We start from the raw sequence: 12,728 nt of genomic DNA on the forward strand, positions 1-12,728 counted from the left end.
AAAGAAGATCATATTAAAAGAATAATTTTGACAGACATTAGGAAAATCGACACGATAATAGAAACGATGGCAGTTCTTTATAGAGGAGCTAGAAGCGGCTGGAACTCCTGATTTTAACGACTGGGAACAGAGTTCAAGTTTAAACAAGAGCAATTAATAGAGTCAGAAAATAAGCAAGTCAAGATCAACAACAAATTACAAGAAAAACTGAATGCAATAACAAACTCCATAAAGCAAATAAGTAAAACAGAAAATGTCAATCACGAACACTTTTATGAAACCATCCTAGCAAACAACAGAATAGTCATTTCAGACCTTGAAAATTTAAGTCTAACAACCACTTTGGCAAAAGCGAATTTAGTGAACCCAATAATCCTCGATGACTTGGATGTCAACGAAATAACCAACAAAAATCTCACAAATATTAGTGTGTCAGATTTATTAGATGTAGGTAGTATTAAGGTTTTTGAAAATTTTAACATTGTGTATTTTTTAATCGAATATCCTCACCCAGAATCTGTCTGTAAAAAAATCAGCCTTCACCCGGTAGAACGGGATAACATAATTTTAGATTTTAATAACAGAAACGTAAACAATCTTCGGCATGCAACCGGACTACGCTCAAAACTAATATCGGGCCCTGTATTGAGAAGCAGTGTCCCTATTGGAATAGTCGCAATTTGGTTCGCCATTTATCTGGCCATTCGCAGACTCCAGAGACACAAGTTAGTGACAACTCTTCAAAAGTCTCTTCACCTACAGAAGTCCGGGGACGGCCTCCATTTAAGTGAGGGAGGAGTTAACATGGACAAATGAATATAGCTAATACTGCATTTGGCAGTGGCCGCGATCGCTGGGTCAGCGATCCCACGGTCTAGGTAATATGAGCCGGCCCGCAAGACGTTGACCGCTGCTAGCGGCACGAGGCGCAGTGTCAGCATTCTGATGGCCAATGATTAGGGTTCTTGAGTAGTTTATTTAAGAATGTTAATTTAGTTATAATTCCGACTCCAAGCGCACAAAACTGTGGCTTGCATTAAACAAGTATAAATTAACATTTATATTACTTAATAAACAAATTAATCAAATATAAATAAACATTTATATTACTTGTATGCCGATGATGTGAAAATTGCTAATCGCCTCGTAGACTCTTTTTCATGCCATACCTTGCAAGCTGACCTGAATGCTTTTCAGGGGTGATGTAGGGCTATATTGTTATCGCTATACTGTTCTAAGTGTAATATTATGTATTTTTATAGAGGTTCTCCCCAATTAGCAAGTTACTTTTTGAATAATTTACCGTTAGAAAGCATTAATAATACTTCTTTGGTTGTAAAAGATTTTGGGATCTTAATAGCCCACAAACTTAGTTTTAATCAGCATATACCGACTACTGTTAGTAGGGCGAAGAGTGTTTTTTTTTTTTTTTTTTTTAGACGTAGTCGTAGAACGCCCAGTACGAACAAGTGGCCCATATGACACCAGGCCCGGGCCTGTTACGAATGACCCTAAGTAAAGTTAATGTTACAACCTCTACCCACTCCGACCTAAGGGCATAGGCGTATTACATATATAAACATAAATTAAACTAAAGAAATAGAAAATATTAATTGTAATGAGATAATAGGTTACATATAAAAAGAAAACAGGATAGGTTTAAATAAAGATGATTACAACTTATTACGAGCGAGGAATGACAAGATCGCAGTTTTTTTACCCGGAAGCGATGTTTCGGAACCGATAACGTGCCAAAGTCTGTTGTAGTCGCTACATAGTATACGAAAAGGTTCATGCAGAGAATAGTTAGTTGTGCAAGTGGGAAGCATAAGCGGTGTGAAATTGCGGGTCCTTCTCGATGAAACAGAAATGTTAATTTGGCTCAACAGCTCGGAAGAGTCAATCTCACCATTCAAAAGTTTGTAAAGAAAAGTTACACCAAGCATTGTTCTACACTTAGTTAAAGAAGGAAGGTTAATTAACTGAAGTCGACTAGAATAAGATGGAAGTTGTGCAGTTGGATCCCAGCGCAAATCACGAAGGGCAAGGAGTAAAAACTGTTTTTGTACAGATTCTAATTTGTTTTGATAAAACTCATATTGAGGAGACCAAACACAAGATCCATATTCTAATATGGGGCGGACTTAAGAAGTAAAAAGTATTTTGGTAGTATATGGATCCTTGAACTCCTTCGACCAGCGCTTTATAAAGCCAAGAACACTCTTAGCCCTACTAACAGTAGTCAATATATGCCGATTAAAACTAAGTTTGTGGTCGATTAAGATCCCCAAATCTTTTACAACCAAGGAAGTATTATTAATTTTTTCTAACGGGAAATTATTTAAAAAGTAACTCGTTAATTGGGGAGAACCTCTACAAAAAGACTTAACTTTGCACTTAGAACAGTTTAGAGATAACAAGTTAGTAGTACACCACCCCTGGAAAGCATTCAGGTCAGCTTGCGAGGTATGACATGAAAGAGAGTCTACGATGCGATTAGCGATTTTTACATCATCGGCATATATAAGAACTCTGGAATTTAAAAGAACGGTGCTACCATTAACTGTTGACCAAGTCATAGTGGGCAGGTTAAAGTCCCCTAGGACAATTAATAAGTCTCTGTCAGAAAGTAGTTCAACTATAAATTTAATAGAATCTAAGTGTAGTAAATAGGTTGGCCATTCCGATTGGGGCGGAATGTAAGAACAGGTAACAAAAATGGAAAAACGAGTAAAAGATACCTTAACGCATATAAATTCGATAGTACTTGAAACAGGTATTGTTATCAGACCCGATGATAGGGCGGAATCTACAGCAATAAGAACTCCACCACCCCTACGATCAGTACGATCACGTCTAAAAATATTGAAATTAGAGGGTAGAACTGTGGCGTCAAAAACGTAAGGTTTTAACCAAGTCTCAGTAAAGACAATTAGGTCAAAATCAAAAGACAGACTATCTACAAAGAGTTTAGTAAGTTAAGCATTAAGGCCTCTGACATTCTGATAGCCGACAGAGAAGGGAGTTGTTAGTTTTTTGATAGAGTAGAAGAAGGAATAGATAAGGAAGGAGTGGGAATAGATGAGGAAGAAAGAGGAATAGATGGTGAAGGAATCCTTGTTTGGCCCCGTGTCTTCTTTTTTCTGGATGTAAACTCCTTCACAATTAAGCTTTTCGGCCAGAAGCTAGAACGGCAGATAGAGTCAAAGAACTCAATTGGAACACTGATTTTAAAAGATGAAATTTCTCTAGAATATGAAATTTTGAACTTTTCTATTGATATATTGGAGACATTCAGTTTAGCCCGAATGTGGGCCATGACATCATCCGATGTAGCATCAGGGAGAAGTCTCGAAACAAAAATGCGTTTTTTAGGTGGCACTCCCACCAATGGTTTCGGCATTGCAGGTATTGCATCAGCTACCGCATTAATTGTAGCATCAGTTGCAACAAGTGGCATTCCGGCACTACTATCACTAGAATCCCTATCGGCAAAATCCATGGGTGTAGATTCTTGCCCAGACAAAACGGACACTACAGACATCGTCTGCGGAATTGGAGTTTGCATTGGTTGAGAAGGGGTCGGAACCGATATAGATGTGGAGACCGGCAAACACAAGGACAAATCAGAAGTCTGTTCTCCTGCCTTCTTACGCTTTCGAGACTCGGTCAGTAGCGTTAAACTACTAAACTGAGACTCGACAGCTTTAAACTCTTGCGAGAGTTCAAGAAAACTGGCGGACAGACTCATCAGGTTATCCTTTGTTCGCCGCATGAAAAGTTCCATTTCATCTTCCACGATCCGGCATGACTCACATCCCCATTTGAGACCCTTTTTTTGATCTAAATGATCCTTTATCCTGCATGTAAAGCCGGCGCACTTAACATGTACTGTTTTACACAACCAACAGTAAATAAAATTATTCAGGGGTGGGGCGGGCTGCAAACAATTTTTAACCGAACAGACAGGCATTATGAGTTAATTAGATGAATTAGTAACCAAACAAATAAAAAAGAGATATGTATTGGTATTAAAATATATAACTCACTCTGAGGTCCAGAAATAATAAGAAAGCGAGATATTGAGGGTGCACAAGGGTTAAAAAATAAAGAGAGCACTATAGAGTCTAAATTACAGACACACAACAGACTGCAGTATGAGCGCAAATAACGGCGACAAGTGAAACGAAAACGAGAGAAAAAAAAAAAAAGTTAAAGAGCGCGAGCGCGGGAGCTAGAAATCACAAAAACAAAAACACTGCAACAAGAACTCACAGAAATTTCAAGACAACAACAAATGAGCGTTGCTTGTGATTTACAAGAAAGAAAAAAAGGTGGGAAAGAGAGAAAGAAAAGAAAAAACCAACAAAGGTTTTAACAGAATTAAGGTTGTTAAAAATTATTAACACAAACACACAAAAACGCAAACGAGTGATATGGTGCAAGTTAGATTTAATATTATAATTATAATTTTCGATCGCGATGCCGATAACACAAAATAAAAAAAAATGTAAAATCAGTTAAAACGCGGGAGCTTAAAAAAACACGTCCGTCTTCCTCAAGAGCGTTGATATGAGTGTTATTGGCTTTATAAAGCGCTGGTCGAAGGAGTTCAAGGATCCATATACTACCAAAATACTTTATACTTCTTTATTCCGCCCCATATTGGACTATGGATCATGTGTTTGGTCTCCTCAATATGAATTTTATCAAAACAAATTAGAATCTTATTCTAGTCGACTTCAGTTAATTAGCCTACCTTCTTTAACTAATCGTAGAAATATGCTTGGCAGGGCCGCAGAAAGAAAATCAGGGCCCGGGGGTAACCATGTTCGGGCCCCCTACTTCCCTTCAAATAAGTCCGCTATTTTCGACTGTGATGTATCGCGGGCCCTTCTGAAAACTGCGGGCCCGGGGGAATCCCATCCGTTGTCTAATGAATTACTTTTGGTGTTATGCTAAAGTGGGTCCTGCTTACAAACTAAACCTTATTGATTGCACCAACCGAAGAAAATGTAAGGCAACCAATGGCAAGCGTAGCTTTGGCTCATCTATGGAACTCGCTTCAGGGTCGAGCAAACGAACTATGTACCAACTCTTGGTTCTCGCCAGACATACGAATATCCTAACATATGTAAGTCCCCATTGGTATTATGCACTTCCGCCAAAACTAAGAACCACAATGGGTCTGTTTGGGATTTCGAATTGATGTCCACCGGCTGAACCTAACGAACCTAAAGATATTTATCTTACTAATTCGTGCTTCTCCCTTGGCCTTTACTTTTACCTCTACTATTTTGGTAATCATTAGTAAAACACTTCCACTTCGTCAAGGACGTTTGGTAAAGCTTTATTTTTTGTATTTTTGATTCAAACTTATAATTATGTGAGTATTATGTAGCTTAAAAAGAATTTCTATTTTGTTTGTTATTTTGTTATTATTGATGTAAACAAATTAATAAATAGATACTGTAGTTTACATGTGTTATTGAAATATCGACTCCTTCACGATCGGAAATTGGTTAGAAAATATTTTTGAAAGAGATTTATTATTGTTGAAATTAGCTGGTAGCTATCCCCAATGCCACTCCACCAACGAAACCACACATGAAAATGTGTAACGATGTTATTCTGGGTTCATTATCATCGCCAATCATTTTAGTGTACCACTTTTAAAAGGTCTTGTTGCTGTTGTGTACAAAACTGTCAGCTTTATCTAGTTTGCCATCAATATATGTTTCTGTCTGAAATGAAAAAGTTTATTCATACATCAAAAAATTGTTTTAAATTTGAAGCCGTTCTGAAAAACGCAATATAAGTATCTTTGCAAAATGGGTGCATTAATGAATGAATGAAGCATATCCGACTATATGAAGTATATATATTCTTGATCAGCACGACGAGACGAGTAAAAATAGTCATGTCCGTCTGTTCGTTCGTCCGTCAAGGCGAACTCCTCCTAGACCGTTAAAAATACAGGGTTGAAATTTAGCAAGTAAGTTGGTATAAGCTTTTCATAAGCTTCTGCTCTCTGACGTGACGGTAGTGTTTTTGATTGTACCTGATTGTTTATCAATAGTTATTGTTTCTCTTAATTATTAATCGTACTATGAGCGTAGTAATTACTAATTGTACTTAGTTCGCTTACGCTTTCGCCGGTGTGTTTTTCTTGCACCCTTGTGTTTTATTTACACAATTTGCTAAATTAATTCTTTTTTTTGTGTTTTATTGTTTGGTGTATTTTATTTTTTTTTTTTTGTTTTTGTTTTTTCTCTCTTGTCATTGTTTTTTTTCTTAAGAGTATATTCCGTCAATATTATTACTTCGGCCAAAAATCTACCTGAATTATAGTCATAACAGGATCCAGCCTAGATATATATGTTTCTTTAATAGTATCCCAACGAAAGGCTTCGGCCCTTGATTGCATAAGGTGGAAAAAATATTTTACAACATTGGACCTTAAATCGGGATTTCATCAAACAAGACTAGCAGAAAAAGACAGGGGGAAAACTGCTTTTCCTGTCAATAATGGGAAGTATGTAGAGTATCTGGGATTCATCGTATCTAGGGATGGTATTACAACTTCACCCGAAACAGTTCAGGCAATCAAAAATTTTACAATGCCAAGTACCCATTTTGATCTCAGATTCATTTCATCGAGTTCACTTTTATAAACATAATATAGAATATTTTAGCATCAGAAGAAGTTTTTTTAGCTTACCCACATTATCGACAACCATTCGATCTTACCACAGACGCATCTGGTAATGGGCTAGGCGCTGTCCTTTCACAAAAAGGCAGACCAATTACCATGAAATCCCGTAAATTGCGTAATAACGAAAGAAATATTGCGACCAACGAAAGAGAGCTTCTTGCCATAGTGTGGTCACTAAAGAACTTGAGAAACTACCTTTATGGGGTAAGAGACTTAAACATATTTACCGACCATCAGCCATTAACCTTCGCCGTATCAGACATAAATTCGAACGCTAAACTAATACGCTGGAAAGCATATATTGCTGGACATGGCGCAAAAATTATTTCTTTCGCGTCAGAACATTAACGCTCTCGAATCACCAGATTTAAAATCCGTTCAGCACAAATTGGTTTAACTCTATCCGGCAACAAAATTCTGGTATTGCAAACACATAGATACAGAAATACCAGACAAGTCGGAACAAAAGGAAATTGTAGTGACCAACATAACAGGGCGCACCGTGCAGCCCTGGAAAACATGAAACAAATTTTGCAAGACTATTTTTTCCCAAACATCGAAAAATTGACCACAGAAATTGCAGCCAATTGCAAGATCTGCTCTGTCGCAAAATATGACAGGCATCCAAAAAAACATAAGCTGGGTACCACACCAGTACTACGGTGCGACAAAATAACAGCTCAGGCTAGCGACACTATCGATGTTATACTACTAGCAACAGTAAAGTATAACAGGTCAATCCATTAAGTCTTGAACAAAAAACCAATCGAAGCAGTTCATGAAACTACGGTAGAAGAGGGATTGCAAATTGCCAAAAAGATAAAAGACGCTCAGAACAAACAAATAGAACAGGAAAACAGAACAAGAATAGACAAAAAGTACCAATGGGATGACAAAGTCTTGGTAAAATCAAATAAGCGCCTTGGTCACAAACTTACCTTACCTTACGTACCTTTGTACAAGGAAGGAATTGTAGGGGCTGACCTGGAAACTAAAGTTCTTATAAAGGGGAGAGAAGTCCATAAGGACAATCTAAAATAAAACCTTAAAAAATTGTTGTTTTTTTTTTTTGAATTAGGTTTGCACACTTTTATAACTATTAGAGTAATAAGAATATTTTATAATATCCAAAATTACAAAATTACACACGCGACAATGACCATGAAAATTACGGACTATACCAAAGCAGACTTCATACAGATACTGGACGGAGATCCAGATCCAGACTATCATCCAGTATGGAACAGGAGACTCTAGAGCCGGAATTTCAAGCGGTTCTTGACGCGGAAATCATTAAGTTCAACGGACTCAACGGCGTTACCCAAATAGCAGAACATGTCATTGTATTGAAGCACGATCGACCCATGAAGCAGAGGTATTATCCCCGTAATCCGGCCCAACAACAAATTATCAATGAAACCGTAGACGCCCTGCTGAAGGAGGACCGTATTGAACCATCCAAAAGCCCTCACAGAGCACCAATCGTGTTGGTAGGTAAGAAAACTGGTGATACTCGCATGTGTATAGACTTTCGACAGCTGAACGCTCAGTCAGTGCGTGACGCATACCCCTTGCCTCATATACACCATATCCTAGAGAAATTGAGGAACGCGAAGTACATTTCTACTCTAGATTTAAAGAGCGGATATAGGCAAATACACTTAGAGGTCAAAAGTAGAGAGTGTACAGCCTTCACAGTGCCCGGACGCGGGTTATTCCATTGGAAAGTCATGCCCTTCGGCTTACATTCCGCTTCCGCCACGTTCCAGAGGGCTTTGGATAGTGTGATTGGACCCGAGATGGAACCACATGCCTTCGCCTACCTAGACGATATTATCGTAATCGGAAAGACGCTCGAGGAACACCTCTCACACCTGCTTGAAGTCTTTCGACGTCTACGAGAAGCCAATTTAAGGATCAACCGAGACAAATGTCGTTTCTTCAAGAAACGGATCCAATTTCTAGGTCATGTCGTCAGCGAGGACGGTAGCTATACCGACCCTGAAAAGGTAGCAGCTATCCGTAACCTTCAGCCACCAACCAATACGGAGTTACGTCGATGTCTCGGTATCGCCTCTTGGTATCGTCGGTTCGTACTCAACTTCTCTGACACGGTGCAACCTCTCACAAGTTTGTTAAAGAAAGGTTTGAGTTGGTTTTGGAACTTAGAGCAACAACAGGCGTTCGATGCACTCAAGACACGTCTCACCACTGCCCCTGTCCTATCTTGTCCAGATTTCGCTGTAAAGTTTTGCTTACAGACTGATGCCAGCGATGTTGGCCTCGGCGCAATGCTCACTCAGAGTATCGACGGTGCAGAAAGAGTCATTTCTTACGCTAGTCGACGTCTCTTAAAGGCGGAAGAAAACTACTCGACTAGTGAGAAAAAATGCCTAGCAATAGTCTGGGCCATCAGGAAATATCGTTGCTATTTGGAAGGCTATTGCTTCGATGTGATCACAGACCATTTGGCTTTCAAATGGCGAAACTCGATAGAAAATCCCACGGGGCGTGTGGCCAGATGGGCGCTGGAGTTACAACAATACGAATTCGAGGTACATTATCGACGAGGAAAGCTGAACGTGATTGCCGATGCCTTATCGCGGCAACATTTGGATGTGCTCCACTGGGCACAACTAGTAGAACCGGAATGCAAATGGTGGCTAAAGATGCGGCAGCACGTCACGGAACACCCTACGGATTTCCCAGACTATATATTCGAAAACGGCCAGATTTATCGCAGACGAGACCCCCACCCCGATGACCACGATTCTACACCTTGGAAACTATGCGTTCCCCTAGAATTTCAAGACCAAGTACTAAAGGAATGTCACAATGTGGTGACGGCTGGCCACTTGGGAATCAGGAAAACCACTTTGCGAGTGACCCAAAGATACTTTTGGCCTGGCCTCTTCCGAGTTGTCGCGCGTTACATTAGATGCTGCCTCGTCTGCTCGCAGTTTAAACCGGCGCAAATGAAACCAGCGGGCAAAATGCTCACCCGTCAAGTCGCGGAGTCGTTCGATACCGTGTGACTTTATCGGGCCATTGCCGCGTTCTAAGCAAGGTAATACGATGTTACTAGTTTTCTTGGATTTATATAGTAAATGGGTCGAGATGGTACCACTTCGTAAGGCCACCTCAGCCGCTTTGGAAAAGGCATTTCGTGAAAGGATCTGGGCCCGATTCGGCAATCCTCGCACCCTCGTGAGCGTTAATGGTACCCAGTTCACTAGCAAGCTTTTCAAAAACTTCTGCAAAACGTCCGGAATTATACTCCAGCATACCGCCCCCTATTCTCCACAGCAGAATCCTACCGAACGCGCAAATCGAACCATCAAGACTATGATTGCACAATACCTGGAGAATGGGCAAAACACTTGGGATCAATGGCTTCCAGAAATAACACTAGCGATCAACTCAAGTGTCAACGACACCACCGGATTCAGTCCAGCCTACATCATACTAGGTCGGGAACCCCGTATGCCCGGCGCTCTTTATGACCAAGTAACGGATGTCGCCGGTAACGAACCCCCTAGGCCTGATGAGCGCATCCGACGAATGGAAGATATTTTCAAGCTCGTACATGAGAATCAACTGAACGCGACCTAGAATCAAAAGAAATACTACGACCTGTGATGACGCGACTGGCGCCCAAACATCGGGAGCATGGTCATGCTCAAGCAACATGTGCTGTCTAATGCCAACGAAGGGTTCAATACCAAACTGGCGCCTAAGTATAAAGGCCCGTATAAAATAATCAAGTTTCTTTCCAGCAACGTCGTTAGACTACAAGAAGCCCAGGAGCGTGAACGACGTACCGCCAGTCTGGCTGACTTAAAGGCCTTCAATAGTGACGACAGCGAACCACCAGAACTCGGTCTTTCTGAAGACATCGGCCTCGGGACACCTCGTACCCACGGCCCGCACGAGGCCACTGATTAACGATCCTTCAAGGGGGACCACTTGTTGGTGGGTACGCCTGCCCAACGTCCCCCTCCCTTCTAAAGGGGGGCTCTTCGCACCGATGCTAGGCAAAAATGATCTAAAACCATTGTATCTTAGTTTTAATCATAGCACTTTTGTAAACCGCACTCATAGGGCCTCGCTAGTACTTTCAGAATTCAGGGTAGTTTTAACACGCTTTATATTTCACAGCAGTATGTCGCAGCAAAGGGAAGACCATGGCGATCGAGAGGCCGACATAGCCCGAATCGTCGAAGAGATGATTGCGGTGTGGGAAAGGGAACACGGCCCGGTCACGTCCGACCCCACCACAGGACGTAGCCCACCGGAAGAGCCAGTCTTGCTCTGTCGTATGGAAGTAGCCCCGGCTGACATCCCGACCGAGAGACCGTCAGGGAGCCTGAATCAGGCGAGCGTCGAGAAGTCACCCGACGAGGCTCAACAAGCCGTAGACTCGACTTAAGATGCGAATCATTTTGACAGAGATTAGGAAAATCGACACGATAATAGAAACGATGGCAGTTCATCATAGAGGAGCTAGAAGCTTAAATATTTTACGCAGTGTCTTGAAAGTAGTGGCTGGAACTCCTGATTTTGACGACTGGGGATAGATCAAGTTTAAACAAGAGCAATTAATAGAGTCAGAAAATAAGCAAGTCAAGATCAACAACAAATTACAAGAAAAACTGAATGCAATAACAAACTCCATAAAGCAAATAAGTAAAACAGAAAATGTCAATCACGAACACTTTTATGAAACCATCCTAGCAAAAAACAGAATAGTCATTTCAGACCTTGAAAATTTAATTCTAACAACCACTTTGGCAAAAGTGAATTTAGTGAACTCAATAATCCTTGATGACTTGGAAGTCAACGAAATAACCAACAAAAATCTTACAAATATTAGTGTGTCAGATTTATTATATGTAGGTAGTATTAAGGTTTTTGAAAATTTTAACATTGTGTATTTTTTAATCGAATATCCTCACCCAGAATCTGTCTGTAAAAAAATCAGCCTTCACCCTACCGTTCTACCGAACGGGATAACATAATTTTAGATTTTAATAACAGAAACGTAAACAATCTTCGGCATACAACCGGACTACGCTCAAAACTAATATCGGGCCCTGTATTGAGAAGCAGTGTCACTATTGGAATAGTCGCAATTTGGTTCGCCATTTATCTGGCCATTCGCAGACTCCAGAGACACAAGTTAGTGACAACTCTTCTAAAGTCTATTCACCTACAGAAGTCCGGGGACGGCCTCCATTTAAGTGAGGGAGGAGTTAACATGGACAAATGAATATAGCTAATACTGCATTTGGCAGTGGCCACGATCGCTGGGTCAGCGATTCCACGGTCTGGGTAATATGAGCCGGTCCGCAAGACGTTGACCGCTGCTAGCAGCACGAGGCGCAGTGTCAGCATTCTGATGGCCAATGATTACGGTTCTTGAGTAGTTTATTTAATAATGTTAATTTAGTTATAATTCCGACTCCAAGCGCACAAAACTGTGGCTTCCATTAAACAAGTATAAATTAACATTTATATTACTTGTATGCCGATGATGTGAAAATGGCTAATCGCCTCGTAGACTCTTTTTCATGCCATACCTTGCAAGCTGACCTGAATGCGTTTCAGGGGTGGTGTAGGGCTATCTTGTTATCGCTATACTGTTCTAAGTGCAAAATAATTTTTTTTTTTTATAGAGGTTAGCAAGTTACTTTTTAAATAATATCCCGTTAGAAAGGATTAATAATATTTCTTGGGTTCTAAGAGATTTTGGGATCTTAATAGACCACAAACTTAGTTTTAATCAGCATATATCGACTACTGTTAGTAGGGCTAAACGTGTTATTGGCTTTATAAAGTGCTGGTCGAAGGAGTTCAAGGATCCATATACTACCAAAATACTTTATACTTCTTTATTCCGCCCCATATTGGACTATGGATCATGTGTATGGTCTCCTTAATATGAATTTTATCAAAACAAATTAGAATCTTATTCTAGTCGACTTCAGTTAATTAGCCTACCTTCTTTAACTAA

Source organism: Drosophila willistoni (genome assembly GCF_018902025.1).
Source record: "Drosophila willistoni isolate 14030-0811.24 chromosome 2L unlocalized genomic scaffold, UCI_dwil_1.1 Seg168, whole genome shotgun sequence".
NCBI lineage: Eukaryota > Metazoa > Arthropoda > Insecta > Diptera > Drosophilidae > Drosophila > Drosophila willistoni.